Source organism: Balearica regulorum, chromosome W (genome assembly GCF_011004875.1).
Source record: "Balearica regulorum gibbericeps isolate bBalReg1 chromosome W, bBalReg1.pri, whole genome shotgun sequence".
Lineage (NCBI taxonomy): Eukaryota > Metazoa > Chordata > Aves > Gruiformes > Gruidae > Balearica > Balearica regulorum.
Window position 1 is genome coordinate 28,717,618 of NC_046219.1, and position 19,782 is coordinate 28,737,399.

The 19,782-nt window shown below is 46.2% G+C and overlaps 1 protein-coding gene and 2 long non-coding RNA genes across 5 annotated transcripts in view; 2 read left to right on the plus strand and 1 right to left on the minus strand.

Moving 5' to 3' along the window:
• LOC142599156 (3-hydroxy-3-methylglutaryl-coenzyme A reductase-like) overlaps nt 1-19,782 on the plus strand; it is a 695,832-nt gene that overhangs the window by 623,198 nt on the left and 52,852 nt on the right. The window lies entirely within an intron of this gene.
• The window catches only part of LOC142599217 (uncharacterized), a 544,015-nt gene that overhangs the window by 481,931 nt on the left and 42,302 nt on the right, over nt 1-19,782 (plus strand). For 2 of the 3 annotated variants that reach the window (XR_012832836.1, XR_012832834.1), the window contains one exon: nt 16,807-16,856. The exons of the other annotated variant lie outside the window; for it this stretch is intronic. This is a non-coding gene — a long non-coding RNA (uncharacterized LOC142599217). The remainder of the gene's footprint in view (nt 1-16,806; nt 16,857-19,782) is intronic. 3 annotated transcript variants of the gene reach the window in all.
• Nucleotides 1-19,782, minus strand: part of LOC142599269 (uncharacterized) — a 543,147-nt gene that overhangs the window by 337,290 nt on the left and 186,075 nt on the right. The gene's annotated exons all lie outside the window — the stretch shown is intronic.

The window sequence follows — 19,782 nt, forward strand, 5'->3', positions numbered from 1 at the left end:
GGTTCTATAGTTATCCCTGTGGAGAAAAAGATTCATTCTATACATAAACAGCAAACCAATAGGTAACTACATTATTAATCCTAAATACCAAAACAATCGGCTTTGTGGGCACTTTTAACCTCTACTTAGGCAAGTCCTGTTTCTCAGGTACAGTTCATCGAGGCTTAACTTCTCTGGTTGGTGTGGAGGTCCATTCATCTTCATCAGGCCTTGGTGCTCTTTTTACCCATGTATAATGAAATCCAGGAATTAATTCCCTCTACTTTGACTGCAGTATAAGTCCTCAATAGCACGGTATAGGGTCCATTCCAGTTCTCTTTTAGTGGTTCATCTTCCCAGGTCTGTATGTAAACAACATCTCCTGGTTGGAATGGGTGAACTGGTGTGTCCAAGGGAAGAGAAACCTTTTGATTTAGGTACCTGTGTAGTGAAGATAAAGTCTGCAGAAGAGAAATCAAATATTCTTTAATAGCAGCCTGACCTTTTATATGCATTTGGTCTCCCTTGACATTTAAAAGGTTTGTAGGATATGCTTTCCAATAGATGATTTCAAAGAAGGGGCTTACTCCTTCCTTGACCCTAGGGGTTATTTGGATTCGCAAAAGGGCTATGGGTAAGGCTTCTGTCCACTTAAGGTGTGCTTCCTGACAAAGTTTAGAAACTTGTCTTTTGAGAGTCTGATTCATTCTTTCTCCTTTCCCACTAGATCGAGGCCTCCAGGGGGTGTGTAGTTCCCACTTAATCTGCAAAAACTTGGAAATTTCCTGCACTATTTCTGCAATAAAATGAGGTCCATGATCAGAGGAGATCCCCTCTGGAATGCCAAATCTGGGTATAATTTCTTTTAACAAGATTTGAATTACCTCTCTAGCTTTGTTGGTACGACAAGGGAAAGCCTCTGGCCAACCAGAGGAGGTATCTACTAATACCAATAAATATTTATACTGGTTACCTCTAGGTAATTCTGAAAAGTCTATTTGCCAGTATTCCCCCAGGAGTTATTCCTTGTTTCACAAGTCCTCCCATAATCTTCTTCCCGATTTTTGGGTTATTAGCACAACGGATGGTACATTTCTTTACTACAGTATCTGCTATACTCTGCATTTTGGGCCCAAAAACATTTCTTCTAGGAGTTAATACCAGTGCATCTGCTCCTGTATGCGTTTCTTGGTGCAGTCTTTTAAGCACAGTTTCCATCTTTTTTTACAGGAATCAATAATTGTTTCAGTGACATCACCCACCAACCTTGATCATTTTTGGAGCAATCTAATTGCTCTGCCAACTGCTTTTCCTTTTCAGTGTATTTTGGTGGTAACAGTTCTAAACAAGATCCTGGAATTAAAGCTCCTTCTAAGGTGGACTCCCTCATGGCTGCTTCTTTAGCTAGCTGATCTGCTTTTCGATTTCCTTTTATAACTTCACTGTTTCCCTTTTGGTGAGCTTTACAATGCATTATTGCAGCCTCTTTTGGTTGAAGAACTGCTTGTAAGAGTTTCATAATTTCTGTCCCATATTTTATTGGATACCCTTGTGAGTTTAATAGTCCTCTCTCTCTTTCCAAATTGCCCCATGCACATGCACCACTCCAAAAAGCATATTTAGAATCAGTATATACTATATTGGCCCTTTTTCCATGACTCAGCTCTAAAGCTCAGGTCAGTGCTATCAATTCTGCCTTTTGAGCAGATGTATTACTAGGCAGTGCTCTGGTTTCTAATGTTTGGTTAGTTGTTACCACTGCGTATCCAGCTCTTCCAGCTTTTCCTTCCAACACATAACTGCTGCCGTCAGTGAAGAGCTCCACTTTGGCATCAGGTAGGGGTTCATCTGGTAGGTCTGGCCTGCTGGAATATACTTGTTCAATAGTGGTTACACCATCATGTTGCAGTTCATCAGACTCAGAGATTGGGAGTAAGGTGGCAGGATTCCAGGTGGAGGTCAAAGAAAGTATGACATCATCTTGTTCTAACAGCACAGCTTGATATTTAGCTAACCTACTCGGGGATATCCAGTGGTGTCCCTTATTTTCAAGGAGGGACGATACAGCATGAGGTACAAACACAGTAATTGGTTGGCCCAGGGTTAGTTTTCAAGATTCTTCAATTAGGGTTACAGTCGCTGCTACTGCTTGCAAGCAGGCGGGCCAGCCTTCACTGACCTCATCCAGTTGTTTGGAAAAGTATCCCACTGGTCTCTTCCAGCTTCCCGATTTCTGGGTCAGCACCCCCAGTGCCACTTGTTGTCTCTCGTGTACATATAACTGAAAGGGTTTTCTCCAGTTCGGGAGCCCTAGTGCAGGGGCTTCCATCAGTTTTCTCTTAATTTCATCAAAACTTTTACGACATTCCGGTGTCCATTCTAAAAACCCTTCAGTTCCTTTTACAGCAGCATACAATGGTTTGGCAATTAGTCCACAATTAGGAATCCGTAGCCGACACCACCCAGCCATTCCTAAAAATCCCCTTAATTGCTTCTTTGAAGTAGGTACAGCAATTCTGCAAATGCCCTCCTTTCTTTCAGCACTCAATTCTCTTTGTCCTTTCATAACTTCAAATCCCAGATATTGGGCCCTTTCTTTTCCTATCTGGGCTTTCTTCTTGGAGACTCAGTAGCCTGCTAAAGCTAGAAAATTCAGCAAGCTGATTGTGGCTTCCAAGCACTCTTCATTGGTATCGGAACCAATCAACAAGTCATCTACATACTGTAACAGTGTGATGGTATTATACTCACTGTGCCATTGTTCTGGTTCCTTCGCCAATGCATTACTGAACAAGGTGGGGCTATTTTTGAATCCTTGGGGAAGGACAGTCCAACAGAGTTGCATCTTCCGTCCTGTAGTTGGGTTTTCCCCATTCAAAAGCAAAAATGGTCTGACTCTGTTTGTCCACAGGTATACAAAAGAAAGCATCCTTCAAGTCCAGTACTGTAAAATAAGTATTGCTACCAGGAATTGAGGCAAGGAGGGTGTAAGGATTTGGAACCACAGAGGGTACACATCTATGGTTCTCACATTAACTTCTCATAAATCTTGTACCAGACTATATTCCTGGGAGTGAGGTTTCTTTACAGGCAAAATTGGAGTATTAAATTCCAATTGACATTCCCTTAGCTGTCCATGTTCTAAAAAAGAATTTATTGTAGGTTCCAGTCCCTTCCGAGCTTCCAATTTAACAGGATATTGTTTCTTTCTTACCGGCTGGGCTCCTGGTTTCAGTTGAATCTTTACCAGAGTCACGTTCTTGGCTCGTCCTGGGGTTCCTGAGGACCACGCTATAGGTATTACTGTGTCCAACACTTCATCGGGAATATCTCCCTCTTCCGTAGGATTCTTCTCGGTCAACAGGCATATCTGAGCTCTCCATGCATTCTCTGGGGGAATATGTAACTGAACAGAATCTTCAGCAAAGGTTAATTGTGCATTTAATTTACAGAGTAAATCCCATCCAAGTAATGGTAAAGGGCATTCTGGCATATAGAGGAATTTGTGTGTTAATTTAGTATCCCCAATTGCTAGTTCCCCTTCCATCTAATCCAATATCTGCCATGATCCTGACAGCTTCCTCTCTCTCTTCCTCTCAGCTATTCAAAAGACATGGACATTCCCTTTTTCAGTGACCCTCCTGCTTACAATAGGCACACTGATTTGTTCTTAGGAAAGTTTCACAGCAGCTTCCTCCGCTACCTCCACGACCTCTGCCTATGCCTCTGAATCCCCTTTGTACACCTCCTCTTCCCTGTCCTTCTGTCAGGGCAGCCAGCAAAGAAGCCTGCAATTTTTCCTCACCCTTGCTTCTCCTTTTCTTCCACCTCTTCTCTATTATTATATACACTACATGCAATCGACATTAATTGTGAAATTGTCATTCCATTCGCACCATCCACCTTTTGCAGTTTCCTTCTAATGTCCGATGCTGATTGACCAATAAACAACATATTAAACAACTTCATATTGCTAGCATCCTCCAGACCCACATCTGTCCATTTTCGAGCTGCCTCTCACAACTTTTCATAAAAAGCAGGTGGGTTTTCTTTGTCTCCTTGCCTTATTTCATACAACTTAGATAAATTTTTGGGCTTTTCTACTCCCTTTTGGATTCCATACAGAATTAGTTCTTGGTATTCCTTTATTCCCTGTAATCCTTTATCTGTATTAGGATTCCACTTTGGAGCTTCCCTCGGGAGATATATGTCAGCATTAGGTACTCCTCCATGCCTCTGGAACAGTCCTTCCCTAGGTTTTTCTAAGACTGTCCTCCTTTCCTCGTGGGTAAACAAATATTCCAAAAGTGCTTGTATATCTCCCCAATTAGGATTATGAGTCATCATCACAGTCTTAACAGTGCTATATATTCCTTCTGGATTACTCCGGTAAGACCCGACTGCCTCTTTCCAATGTAATAAGTCTGAAGTGGTAGATGGTACATGAACATACACCGGAGCTCCGTCGGGTCCTACAGCTTGTCTAAGAGGGGCCTGGAGTACAGCTCTCCATCTCTGTCCTCTAGTTCTTCCAGAAACAGGACCAGTAATTTCCTTTTCCTCCTCACTTGTGGAATCTGATTCTAATTGTTTCTGGGGGGCTACCAATAGCTGAACATCTTCCTCTGTCTCTTCTGACCTGGTTTTTCCTGTCTCACAGTCAGTACAACACAAACACTCTTTTCCCTTTTCTTTCTTTTCCTTGGTTAAAGGATATATTCCCTTCTGGTGTTTTGAATCCATCAAACCATATTTCTTTCTAACATTCAAATCACTTCTCAATGCAAAGAACAAATCTGCATATGCTATCTCATCCCATTTCACATTTCTTTGACAAAACATCATCAATTGAAATATAGTATGATATTTCAAAGACCCATTTTCAGGCCATTTTTCACCATTATCCAATTGATATTGTGGCCACCATTCATTACAATACCGTTTTAATTTATTCCTAGTCATGGGGTCCCCTCCAAATTTACTCCAATTCTTTAGAATGCATCCTAAGGGAGAACAAAGAGGAACCTCCCTGGAAGCAGTGGAACCCATTTTGGTACCGAACAACAGAATTTCCTAACCCAACGTTTCATACACCAAAATTCCAAATACAAAATGAGGGATCTCTCCCCTGCATTACTTAAAACAACACGTATAAACAAACCAACACTGCTGCTGCTGTGTATTTTTCTGATGTGTCTTATGCAGAGCTTAAGCAAAGAACAACTCCCACTGCTTCCTTAACAAGTCTCACTTTCCCTCCCCTTTTCCTCTTAAATACCTCATTCAAATAGCGTTGCACGCCCAACTGCAGGAGAGGGGCCACTGGATTCCCCAATCAACAGATCGGTGCGGTGCGTGCTGGAGTCCACTCGGTCCGCTTCTCCTTATAGGGTATGGCAAGACAATTCAGGCAAGGCTGTCAGTGTAGTCCTATCTGGGTCACCAGAAAACTGTTGTCCCAAAAGGGGGATCATTTACTCAGTGTGCAATACACCAATATACACACAGAGCAGAAGTAATTTATTTATTTCATGTCTGATCAGAGATGGGTGCTAGGTGGTAATTCCACAAAGCTAGCACCCCACACACAGAATCTACCGCATATTTATCTTGTTACAGGATTAGAAAAACCCACCTAAATTTACACTAATTGGTTATTAATTACCACATCATCTACTATTAGTCAAGCATCTTTAAATTAGTTGGCATGTGCCTTCAGGGTGTGGTGTGGTGTGGTGTGGTGCGGTGCGGTGCGGTGCGGTGCGGTCCTTTAATTGGGTAGGTGGTGGCTGCAAACCTCCCCCAGCCACCTTTCCCTTCCCCTAGTTACTGGTGATTCTTGTTGACTTCAGGCCTCTCTGGCAACCACCCAGCTCTGGGTGCCTTCTGGGGCAGGATGTTTCCTCTTTATCAGTTTTTCAGCTCTCCTTCAAGGATGATACTCTTTAGCAAAGCATGCTTTTAATCAGGTTTTCTGACTCTTCTTCAAAGGTATAGTCGTCAGCAAAGCAAGGTAGTGCATTTAACCCTAAATTAAACAGTGTCTAAGCACTAACCCAAACACATTTCTGTTCCTGTAAAGTGGAAAATTCTACTTTATGGATATCACAGTCAGCCATTAGTATTAATGAATACCATTAGTATTCAAATAATTTATCTATTAGACTGTCCAAGCTGGAAAAGCCTTCAACAGCATGACTTGTAAATGAACTGGTCATGGATTTTATTTTTCCCCTGCAGGTAGGCAAGGCAATGCAACTCTCTAACTCACACTTTATTAGAAGTGTTTGATAGCATTGTCCTTTTTCCCCCATCAAAATTCCCTGTACAAGCCCCATCTTCATAAATATTAATACCTGCCAGTGCTTCTCACTGGCCTGCAGCTGCCCAGAGAGAGTTGTAGGGATGCCATTTTAAAATATATTGTTGCAGAGCCCATTCAGCCCTTGTGTCTGATTCAGGTGGCTTCAAACCTCAGGCTTTCTGCTCTGTTGTGTTTGCTGGTCCCAGCACTCCACCAGCCGGGGATGGTGGCAAGGCTTCAGTGCTGTTTTCCTGTGGGACGGCTGTGGTGGCAGTGCTGGAGCTCATCTGCTCCAGATGGGCTGTTTGCACAAGCCACCAGGTGGTAGGAAGTGTGGGTGGCGATACAGCATGTTTCTCTGGCAGATTGACAGGCTGGCAAAATCATCAGGGCTTCGTGCTTGGTGAGTGGCGAAAATCACAACCAAGTGCAACGGTGACATTATGAGTGGATGAGTGGGGGATGGCATGGTGAGCAGGGTGAGATTTTGGTCTACCTGTGCTCTTGCTTACCCCCAGCCAGCTTTAAAAGCTTGGAGATTTATTTTTAGATATATTTGGGCAATTTTCTGCTGCCTCTCTGCAGAGTCCTGCAGCTCTGCTTGTAGTCATGGCCCTCCCTGGCAGCAGTAACAGCAGCTTTTTTCCTGGGGAACAGATGTTAGGGTTTGGCTCCCTTAAGCAAAAATTATCCTCATGGTGGTACCCAAGCTTTCCTCTGCTGTACTGGATTCAGGGAGAACAGAGATGAAATCCCAGTGCCTCCCCTTCCCAGTAGCTATCCAGTAGCAGGCAGTGGGTTCCAGCTGCTTTTTGGGGGCAGGTTGTGTGTTCGTGGGGGCCCTTGCTGCAGGGGTGCTACCATCCACACTGCAGAACCTACTGCCGTGCTGCTGGTGCAGCGCTGAGGAGTGGCTAGGCCAGTCACCAGCTGCTGCAAAGGTATTTTATATGTTCATGACAGATGGGAAATGCTGCTTTGGGTACATATTAATCTCTACACATTCATTTCACTATACAGCAGCATATTGTGAAATATAGAACAATAGGTGAAAAAAACCACCTTCAAAATGGGCTTCATATCCAAAACCCCATATTGCATTTCAGGCATCACTGACAGAGTCGCATACAGACCACTCTGCTAAATTGAAATTTCCTCTAGCAGGGTAGAGTTTCATGCCTGATTTTAAAAAAAAATGAGGGAAGGGGGATTTAATTGTGGCTCAGTGGAAATCCAGTGAATTACTCTGAAAGCATTAGTGAGAGGGGGTATGAGTCACTCCTTTCTCCTTCATGCTGCTTCAGCTGAACTGCTCCAGTCAGTGTTCAACTTCATTAATAATACAGTGGGGAAGTGGAGCTCGGCCGCATTGTCTTCTGTCACAGCCAAAGAGGAGAGTGCATCTGCAGATCCACACAACTGCTCTTACACCAAACCTCTGGAAAGGACAGCTGGGTGTGTAAGAGAAGTAAACAAAATCTATGCCTCTTGCTGTATGTGAGATAAGGTGAGCGCACCATCCAAGGGGAAGTGAAGGTTCCCCAGGAGGAGAAAACAAGCACACAATAGAAAACACAACCTTGACATCTGCAGCAAGACTCATACAGCAACATAACCGTGCTTGTTTGAGGAGAGGGAAGAGCAGGACTTCCTGATTTCTATACTACCTCAGTCAAAGTCTCTGAGGATCCCTTAATTAACAGCTAAAAAAGCATGAGTTTGTTCATGAAGAGGGTTACAGCAAGAGGAAGGACTGCCCAGCGCTCCATGACCTCCCAGGCCTGCTCTGCGAAGGCATCTGGCTCTACTGCTTGCCTGACCTCCACCTCCCACCTGGGCATCTCCTGGGGAGGGTTGACAGATGGAGGAGGGTGATGTGGGAGGGCATAGTCCTGGCTGAGGAATTATTTCCCAGTGAGCATCCAAGCACAGAGGGTGATGGTGGACAGAGGGATGCTGGGAGCACTCTTAGGGTAGGGGGAAAAGCTCCATGTCCAGCAGGCATTGAGAAAGATGGCCCACAGCTTGCTCACAGGATGAGGGAGATACCTCCTGCCATCACAGTCCTGGGACGTGGAGGGGAAAAAGTCCTTGGAGGAAAGGTCTATGGGATAGCTTGTGTAGTGTAAGTCAGGCCCTGGTGAATAGCAGTGGTGAACAGCTTAACCATGGGCATGGCAGATTGGAATCCTATTTTAGTTCGTCTATTTTGTCATTTCTTCTCACCAAAAGTAAAGTAGCAACTTCCTCCAATGCAGAGGGAAGTTAACATCTGCTTACTTTGAGCAATTGTCCATGTCAAGGTGGTGGGTCCGTGCTTGACAACAACTAACAAGCTTTAGCGCACCATGGAGTTTGTTATACATATCTATGGGTTAAGGATTTCCAAAAAGATTTTACAGTAAAGAAATCACTATTGCTTAGTGAACTTTTGAAACTAATAACTTACGAAAGCTTCTTATGTTTCTATCAGTGAAAGACACATGAAATAATCTATGCTTGGTGTGAAACAACATACACACACCACACCACACCCCCCTTTTTTTACTTGTTGGGAAGGGGAAATTCTGTGTGGGTGTGTGGGTGAACATGTTTCTCTTGTGAGCTAGTTGCACTAAGCAGAAAACAGCTGCCTCGCACAGCCCATTAGTGCCTAGGCTAGTGAGTCTACCTGGAGCAGTTTAAGCAGTTATCACGAGCGAATGTCTGGTCAGGCTGTCTATAAGAAAGTACCCTCTTTGCAAAAGTGTTGTCAAGAAGGAACATATGAATATTTATTGACAGCTTCAATGTAAAGCCTGACGACTTTGATTAAACTCACAAAAACCATGCAAGCTACAGTGGGGGGACTATGTACTGCTGTGGCTGGTCATAGAATCATAGAATGGTTTGGGTTGGAAGGGACCTCAAAGATCATCTAGTTCCAACCCCCCTGCTGCGGGCAGGGACACCCTCCACTAGACCACATTGCCCAAAGCCTCATCCAACCTGGCCTTAAACACTTCCAGCGATGGGGCTGCCACAACCTCTCTGGGCAACCTGTTCCAGTGCCTCATCACCCTCACAGTGAAGAATTTCTTCCTAACATCTGATCTAAATCTACCCTCTTTTCGCTTAAAGTCATTACCCCTTGTTCTATCACTACATTCCCTGATAAACAGTCCCTCACCATCTTTCCTGTAGGCCCCCTTCAGGTACTGGAAGGCCACAATTAGATCTCCCTGGAGCCTTCTCTTCTCCAGGCTGAACAATCCCAACTCTCTCAGCCTGTCCTCATAGGAGAGGTGCTCCAGCCCTCCAATCAGCTTCATGGCCCTCCTCTGGACTCTCTCCAACAGCTCCATGTCTTTCTTGTACTGGGGACCCCAGAGCTGGATGCAGTACTCCAGGTGGGGTCTCACAAGAGCAGAGTAGAAGAGGAGAATCACCTCCCTCGACCTGCTGGTCACACCTCTTTTGATGCAGCCCAGGACACGGTTGGCTTTCTGGGCTGCAAGCGCACACTGCCGGCTCATGTTGACCTTTTCATCAGTCAATACCCCCAAGTCCTTCTCAGGGCTGCTTTCAATCCCTTCTCCACCCAGCCTATAGTTGTGCTTGGGATTGCACCACCCTATGTGCAGGACCTTGCATTTTATCACTGACATACCTATAGAAACTTTTCTTGTTGTCCTTAACATGCCAGGCCAGATTTAATTCTATCAGGGCTTTGGCTTTCCTAACCTGATCCCTGGCTACTTGGACAGTTTCTCTGTATTCCTCCCAGGCTACCTGCCCTTGAATCCAGCCTCTGTAGGCTTCCTTTTTTTGTTTGACTTTGCCCAGGAGCTCCTTGTTCATCCATGCAGGCCTCTTGGTGTTTTTGCCTGACTTGCTCTTTGTTGGGATGCATCGCTCCTGAGCTTGGAGGAGGTGACCCTTGAATACTAACCAGCTATCTTGGGCCCCTCTTCCCTCCGGGGCTTTGTCCCATGGTATTCTACCAAGCAGGTCCCTGAAGAGGCCAAAGTCTGCTCTCCTGAAGTCCAGGGTAGTGAGCTTGCTGTGTGCCCTCCTCGCTGCCCTGAGGATCTTGAACTCCACCTTTTCGTGGTCACTGCAGCCAAGGCTGCCCTTGAGCTCCACATTTCCCACCAGTCCCTTCTTGTTGATGGGAACAAGGTCCAGCATGGCACCTCTCCTCATTGGCTCCTCTATCACTTGGTTTGCTCCTTTATCACTTATTACTGTTACTTATTATCAGCAGTAACTTATTTGCTATGTACAGATCCTCATTGTTTTGGATATTGCATGAACACATAACCAGACTCAGAATCTTTTACCATAAGAATTTGGTCACCCATACAAACAGGTGGACAGTCAGACTATCCATCATCTTTCTACCTATCCAGATGAACTTTCATTCTGTATCAGTGTGACTCCACTGTAGTTTCCAATAGTTTACGCAGTAAGCTCCATTCCTGTTGTGCTACTTCATGGCAAAGGACAGGAATCCGAATTCTCCATAGGGGATTCCTTGTGTGTTCAGGAATGAGTAGCTCTCTTTGTTGGCTCCTCTGTCCCTTGGAGGAGGAAGTTGTCATCAACACAGTCCAGGAACTTCCTGGATTGCTTGTGCTCAGCTGCGTTGTCCCTCCAGCAGATGTCAGGGTGGTTGAAGTCCCCCATGAGGACCAGGGCTTGTGAATATGAGGCTGCTCCTATCTGCCTATAGAGGGCCTCATCCGCTCGGTCTCCCTGGTCAGGTGGCCTGTAGCAGACCCCCACTATGATGTCCCCTGCCCCAGCCCTCCCTTTAATCCTGACCCATAGCCCCTCCTCCATCCCCAGGTGGAGCTCCATGCACTCCAGCTGGTCATTGACATAGAAGGCAACACCCCCTCCTCATCTGCCCTGCCTGTCCTTCCTAAAGAGCCTGTATGCTTCCATCCCAACACTCCAGTCATAGGAGCCATCCCACCATGTCTCCATGATGCCAATAAGATAATAGCCCTGCAGGCATGCACACATCTCCAACTCCTCTTGTTTATTCCCCATGCTAGGACAGTTTGCATAGAGGCATTTCAGTTGGGCCCCCTGACGAGGCTGACTGCCTGGCTGGAGTGGCTGGAATTCCTTTGAGGTATTCTCCCAGTGTTTCCCTGTTGGTTCCTATTATCTCAGGAGCCCCTGGCTCATCTCCTCTTGACTTCAAGCGTGCTGCAGTGTGTCCAGCACGTCTCTGAGCAACAGGCTGAGGGCCCTCACTGGCATCCCTTCCCTCCAACCTTACCATGTCATGGTCTCACTCCTCCAGCTCTGCTGTTGCACATAGCTGGGGAATGAGCACGGTCCTGAGCTACCATCTCCCCTTCTCAAGCAACAAGCAGCAAAATGCACGTGCCATAGAAGCAAGATTTAAGAAATTTAAATAGCTAAAAACATGTAAATATAAGCACACACACATGCATGTATAAGCTAAGATTTTCCTGTGTTATACATGAGGATCACAGCTCAGACATTCCTTAAAATGGCTCATGATAACGGACTCACAGGGAAATCATGTGACAGAACTAACTCTGTCTGGACTTTAAAAGTATTTCATACACTCTATATTGAGGTGGTCAGTAAAGTCTCAAGGAACAAGCACGTGATGACATTTTAATGATTAAAACAGCCTTTGAATTTAACACTCAGTGGAGATGAATGGAGCAAGCTCACAGTCCTGTTTGCATGTTCCCCCTAGCTGCAGGAGGAGCAAGCTGGCCAGGGAGTCACAGAGGCTGGCTGTGCAGATTTGAGTGAGTGGTAAAATACTGCCTCATCTTTTTGTTTCCTTTCTTTTTTTACTGCCAAAGTCATTGGCAGTAAGTTTTGACAGGGCCATCTTAAAAACTACCGAATGAGTCAAAAGATGAAAGTTGTTTAATCCTATATTCATCTGCAATGACCAATAAGTTTCTTGGATGTCAGTGGGGACCCCGTGCAAGACTGGAGCCTGCTACAGCAGCTGCAGTAAAGGGACTGTCACCCCTCTACCACTCCTCTCCTGGGACTTACTGCCAGCATTGCTGCTCGAAGCCTTGTTTACTCCAACCCCTTTTGGCTCAAATAATGCATGTTAGCTGGAGCACTTTTAATAACAGAGTGCTTTTTCAAATGAAAGAAAGTTAGAGTGCCCCTCTGCCCAGCTATTGTTGAAGATGGGATTATTTTCTGGTGAGGGAACGGAGTGGAGAGTGGTGCCCCACTGGGGGTGGAGGCAGAGCTTCCCTGCGCAGTGTGGCTGGTGGGTGCAAATGCCTGCGGGCTGTGCCTGTGCAAATATATGCTTCAGACACTATGTGTTATCATGAAATTTGTAGTCTGTTGTCTCTCAGCGAGTCCAATATTTATGCCTTGTACCATCAAGTCTATCTAACGGGCACAGTGCAAAGGGCTGTCATTGTGGCTGTGTTAGCAGCATATTCATTTTCCTAGCTTCAGCATCACCACCCCAAACATGTTACCTCTAATCTTCACTCCTTTTCCTCTCAGGCACTGAGAAAGGGATTAAATATTACCTCCCCTTCCAGTAGCTAGGCTGTAACAAAATCCCTTTCCCAAAGCAGTGCTCAGCCTCTGGGAGGAGGGAAGGGGCTGGAAGAGGTTGCAGAGCCAGAAGGGGCTGCAGCCTCAGTCTTTCCCCCCCCACTTGTCTCACAGCTCTGCAGAACTAATCCCTTTGTCAACTGTATTTCAGTTCAACAGTTCATCGTATTCATCACATTTCATTATCACTTCTCACACCTTTCCTCTTAGTAACTCCCTACACTCACATTTTTTCTGTACACAGAAGTCCTTTCCTTTTAGGAAGGGACATTCAGTTGCTGTTTTCCCTGGTTCCATGAGGTTTCTTTCTTTGTACTTTGTATGTCATCACCTTGATACTCTTGCACCTTCCACTTCCTTGGTTAAGCACTGTAAAGGATGTTGTTCTGCTCTTTTTGCTGTCCCTAGGATGGGGCAACTCACCTCTACCATATTATGTCATTTGGAATGGATACATATAGTGAATGATAAAGGTAAATAGATACATAACAGACAAACTTATTTTCCTCGTGGTGCTGAGTCTCCCAGACACATTCTCCTCAGATATTACTTCCCAGTAAACATCATTCAACAGCAAGTATGTTCAACCATGATCAGTGGGTCAGGATCAACTATTTCTTACCATAAAGGGTAACTTCGATGCTACATTAGAAATAAACTCTTGCAGCATTTATGCAAAAGAATTTTGGCCCTATTCTCCTATCAGAAAATGAACTGGCTCACTCTGGGTACCAGGAGGTGCAAGTTTCCCTCTGGAGACTCTGGATAAAGTAGATATTGAGCGTGTGGGATCCTTGACCTGCCTGCTGTACCCCCAGGGGAGGCACCTGTGAGGCTCTGATAACAAGCGAATGTCACAAACACCCGTCTTGACATGGACAGGGATGGGCTGATGATGACCAGGGAGTGTTGAACAAGGACGGAGCCTGCGGAGGCAGGATAACGTCTTGTGAGACCACTCCTCTATTCCTAAAACAAGTAAACAATGACCATCTGTGCTCTGTGCACCATGTGCCTGTGACAGATCACCGCTCGCTTGGTCAGCCCTGAAGTGGGGGGGGCAGTGAGTCCCCAGGACCCCCACAACCCACCGACTCATTTCTAGAACATTTCTGAACATTCCTGAACATTCCTGAGCACATACTGCGCCTGCTCAGTGATGACAGACCCCTGCCTATGGGGCGGGCACATCGGGTTATAAAAAGTGGAAACATAAGTTTTCGGCGTGTGCCCACCACCTGAAGACTACAACTACGAGCAGAGAACATTGCTGGATCCAAGGGTGGTGATATCTTTTCTCTCTCTCTTTTCTTTCTCTCTTTCTTTTCCTCTCTATCACTCTCTTTGTAACTTAATTTTCGGCACATTAGGGTAATATTGTCACACATTTTGCTAAATGCTTACCTTTCATAGTTCTGCTAAATTTTGAGCATTGTTATGACCTTTGCCAAACCTCTATCTTTCGTAGTTCCACTGAATTTTAAGTAAATTTATGATTGGTTTGAACCTCTGAAGTAATTGTCGTTACTTCTCCTTACCGCGCAGAGAATTAAAAAGTTAACCTCACCCTCACCCCCTGAGTGGGACGGGACAGCACCTTTCTCACAGCACAGTCATCTGCAGGGAACATTGCCCATGACTCAACCATTGCAATGCAAAGCCCAGCATCACAGATGACACTGCCACCGAAGATGGATTTGTGCAGATGTGGAGATGTGCACTGAAACAACTAATGTTTGGGTGCCTGTTCCCTTCCCCTGTCTCTGCAGATGAAAGGGGTGGGTGACTTCTCAAACTGTGGAGATGATGCTCATCAGAGAATATAAAAGCCAGCCCAGCATAAATGGTGTGCTGTCATCGCATACTCTTACCCACCCAGATGGGTATAGCTGCATTCACATTGACACTAGCCATATTTCTGTACAGGATAGAGTCGGATGGTTCATGGTGCGTGTACACAGGCTTTCTGCTGTTCACCAAGCGTGGGTCTGTGGTCTGTCAGTAGAAGGATGATACCTTGCATTGAAGTACCCAGTAGCCTTCCCTGCTGCCTGGAGAACTGCAACCAAGAACAGAAAAATATGGAGGTAAAAAGCTGAGCTGGTCTTGGCAGATGTCAGCATAAGAGAAAGGTAAAAGCAAATAATAATAAAAAAAAAAAACCAGCCCAAGTGCCCAGGTGTAACTGTGGGATGTCTCAAGGAGGCCCAGCAGGGTCAAAACTTGTCAAGGCTGGTTTTCGGTGCAGAAAAAGCTGGTGGTCCACTTGCAAAGAGATGAAACCTGAGCCCATATTCTCAGCTGCATCTGCTCAGTGGGGGCAAGAGCATCTTCTGCCTGCATTAGAGCTATTTGTGTGTGCCTGGAAAAGTGACAGGGCAGAGCTGTGACTGGGCCAGGCAGAGGTTTACCACTAACTGCAAAGATACCTGTTTAATCTAAAGTTATATTACTTGGACAATCTGAAGCCCTGATTGACCCTACCTCTCCTCACATCGTATTTGGAGAGAAAGCTACAACCAGAATGGGTTTGAGGGGCATATACTGGGTAAAGGAGAGGCATTCATATCTGCACCGTGCCTTGCCATGGGCCATCTGGGTGGTAGCACTGTGCCTGGCCCCTCTGGCACCAGGTATGTGATCATTGAGGCATGTCGGTTTGGGGATAGGTGGTTGTCCTGGTTTTGGCTGAGAATAGAGTTAATTTTCTTTCTAGTAGCTGGTATAGTGCTGTGTTTGGGATTTAGTATGAGAATAATATTGATAACACAATGATGTTTTTAGTTGTTGCTAGGTAGTTGTAGTGTCTACACTAAGTCAAGGACTTTTCAACATCTCACACTCTGCTAGGTGCACAAGAAGATGGGAGAGCATAGCCAGGACAGCTGACAAAGACTAACCAAAGGGATATTCCCTACCATATAACGTCATGCTCCATATATAACTGGGGAAGATAGATGGGAGGTAGAATCACTGCTCAGAAACAGACTGGGCATCAGGTTGGTTTTTTTCTGCCTATGGTCAGTAATCGCATTTGTGCATCTCTGGTATTACTATTATTGTTGTTGTTGTTACTATTATTATTATTCTCTTCCTTTCTTATCCTAATAAACTGTCTTTATATCAATCCATGAGGTTTTTTTCTATTCTCCTCCCCATCTCCTTGCAGTGGGAGGGGTGAGTGAGCAGCTGCATGGTACTTCGTTATCGGCTGGAGTTAAACCATGAAAAGGGGCTATTGCAGCAACCACAAAACAACAGGTTTCCAAGGTCCCTTGTCAAATGCAGGTGCATGACACGATGGTGGATGAGCAGAGGTCACCCAATATGCAACCCCTATCACCCTATAATCCCTTGCCTGCAAAAGCCCTCCTTGCCTTTGCAGAGGGGCAGCAGGGTAGCATCTTCTCTCGCTCAAAAAGGAACTACAGAGATACCTGTGTAGTGGGTTGACCCTGGCTGGAGGCCAGGTGCCCACCAAAGCTGTTCTATCGCTTCCCCTCCTTAACTAGACAGGGGAGAAAAAGTATAACGAAAGGCTTGTGGGTCAAGATAAGGACAGGGAGAGATCACTCACCAACTATTGTCATGGGCAAAACAGACTCAACTTAGAAAAAAAAAATCTAATTTATTATCAAGCAAAAGAGAGTCAGGTAATGAGAAATAAAACCAAATCTTAAAACACATCCGCTCCACCCAACCCCTTCCTCCCGGGCTTAACTTCACTCCTGATTTCTACCTCCTCCCTCCTCAGCGGCACAGGGGGACGGGGAATGGGGCTTGCGGTCAGTTGATCACACATTGTCTCTGCCGCTCCTTCCTCGTCAGGGGGAGGACTCCTCACATTCTTCTCCTGCTCCAGTGTGGGGTCCCGCTCACAGGAGACAGTCCTCCATGACCTTCTCCAATGTGAGTCTCTCCCACGGGCTACAGTTCTTCATGAAAAGCTCCAGCGTGGGTCTCTCCCACAGGGTGCAGACCTTCAGGAGCAGACTGCTCCAGTGTGGGTCGCCCACAGAGTCACAAGTCCTGCCAGTAAACCTGCTCTGGCGTGGGCTCCTCTCTCCACGGGTCCACAGGTCCTGCCAGGAGCTTGCTCCAGCGTGGGCTTCCCACAGGGTCACAGCCTCCTTCAGGTGCCTCCACCTGCTCTGGCGTGGGGTCCTCCACGGGCTGCAGGTGGAATCTCTACACTGCCTCATCCTTCCTCCATGGGCTGCAGGGGGACAGCCTGCCTCACCATGGTCTTCACCATGGGTTGCAGGGGATCTCTGCTCCGGCACCTGGAGCACCTCCTCCCCCTCCTTCTGCACTGACCTTGGTGTCTGCAGAGTTTCTCACATCTTCTTACTCCTCTCTCTGGCTGCAAAAGCTCCTACTAGGTTGGGTTGGGTTTTTTTCCCTTCTTAAATATGTTATCACAGAGGCGCTACCACCATCACTGATAGGGTCAGCCTTGGCCAGCAGCGGGTCCATCTTGGAGCTGTCTGTCATTAGCTCTATCAGACACAGGGGAAGCTTCTAGCAGCTTCTCGCAGAAGCCACCTCGGTAGCCCCTGCTACCAAATTGCCAATGTGACACCCATCTACAAGAAGGGCCGGAAGGAGGATCCGGGAAACTACAGGCCTGTCAGTCTGACCTTGGTGCCAGGGAAGGTTATGGAACAGTTCATCTTGGGTGCGCTCACCAGGCAGGTGCAAGACAACCAGGGGATCAGGCCCAGCCAGGATGGGTTCATGAAAGGCAGGTCCTGCCTGACCAACCTGATCTCCTTCTATGACCTGGTGACCTGCCTAGTGGATGAGGGAAAGGCTGTGGATGTTATCTGCCTGGACTTCAGTAAAGTCTTCAACATGGTCTCCCACAGCATTGTCCTAGAAAAGCTGGCAGCTCATGGCTTAGACAGGTGCACTCTTCGCTGGGTAAAAAAACTGGCTGGAAGGCCAAGCCCAGAGAGTTGTGGTGAACAGAGTTAAATCCAGTTGGTGGCCGATCACAAACGGTGTTGCTCAGGGCTCAGTCTTGGGGCCAGTCTTGTTTAATATCTTTACCAATGATCTGGCTGAGGGGATCAAGCGTTTCCTCAGTAAGTTTGCAGATGACACTAAGTTGGGAGGGAGTGTTGATCTGCTTGAAGGTAGGAAGGCTCTGCAGAGTGATCTGGACAGGCTGGATTGATGGTCCGAGGACAAGTGTATGAGGTTTAACAAGGCCAAGTGCCAGGTCCTGCACTTGGGTCACAACAATCCCATGCAATGCTATAGGCTTTGGGAAGAGTGACTGGAAAGCTGCCTGGCAGAAAAGGACCTAGAGGTGCTGGTTGACAGCCAGCTGAACATGAGCCAGCAGTGTGCCCAGGTGGCCAAGGCGGCCAACAGCATCCTGGCTTCTATCAGGAATAGTGTGGCCAGCAGGAGTAGGGATGTGATCGTGCTCCTGTGCTTGGCTCTGGTGGGGCTGCACCTCGAATACTGTGTTCTGTTTTGGACCCCTCAGTACAAGAAGGACATTGAGGTGCTGGACTGTGTCCAGAGAAGGGCAACGAAGGTGGTGAAGGGTCTGGAGCACAAGACTTATGAGGAGCAGCTGAGGGAACTGGGGTTGTTTAGCCTGGAGAAGAGGAGGCTCAAGGGAGACCTTATTGCTCTCTACAACTACCTGAAAGGAGGTTGTAGTGAGGTGGGTGTTGGTCTCTTCTCCCAAGTAACTAGTGATAGGACAAGAGGAAATGGTCTCAAGTTGCGTCAAGGGGAGGTTTAGATTGGATATTAGGAGAAATTTCTTCACCGAAAGAGTGGTCAGGCATTGGAACAGGCTCCCCAGCAAGGTGGTGGAGTCACCATCCCTGGAGGTGTTCAAAAAGTGTGTAGACGTGGCACTTTGGGACATGGTCTCGTAGACATGGTGGTGTTGGGTTGATGGTTGGACTTGATGATCCTAGACGTCTTTTTCAATCTTAAAGATTCTATGATTCACAACTTTGCCATGCAAACCCAATACATTTAACGTGGGTCTTCCACCCCTCGCCTCTGTGAATCACATATTTAAGAATTATCATTAAAATACACATTCATCCCATAAACTTCACAAACACCAAATCACATAACAGGAAAAAAGAAAAAAAAAATTATTCCTCACACAAAAATCAAAATAACATCATCACAACACCAAACAAAAATGGAAAATTTACACACACAATCCACCCCTCATCCCTTTACCAGAATTATTTTGCTCTGTAGCTATGTTCAGTCCATGTTTTGCTCATTATCTCTTCCAATTGCTATCCTTATCTCGAATTTATCGTGTCTCACGTTGGGTGCCAAAAAGGACTGTGTTGGTTTAGCCTTGGCTGGATGCCAGGTGTCCACCAAGCCACTCTGTCACTCCTCTCCTCAGCAGGGAAGGGAGGGGAGAAAAAAATAAGATGGAAAAAACAACCCCAAACTCGTGGGTCAAGATAAAGGCAGTTTAATGTAGGAAAAGCAAAAGGCCGTACACGGAAGCAAAGCAAAAAGCAAAAGATTATTCTCTGCTTCCCATCAGCAGGCAATGTCTGGCCACTTCCTGGGAAGCAGGGCTTCAGTATGGGTAACGGTTGCTCTGGAAGACAAATGTTGTAAAAAACCTGAATGCCCTCCCCCTATGTCTCAGCTTCTTATTGCTCAACAGATGTCATATGGTATGGAATATCCCTTTGGTCAGTTTGGGTCAGCTGTCCTGGCTGTGTCCCCTCCCAAGATCTTGCCCACCCACAGCCTACTGTTGAGGGCGGGGGGGGGGGGAAATGTTGGAGAGACAGCCTTGATGTGTGCTGGCACTGCTCAGTAGTAGCCAAAACACTGGTGTGTTATCAGCACCTTGCTAGCTACCAATACACAGTACAGCATTATGAGGGCTGCTATGGGGAAAATTAACTCCATTTCAGCCA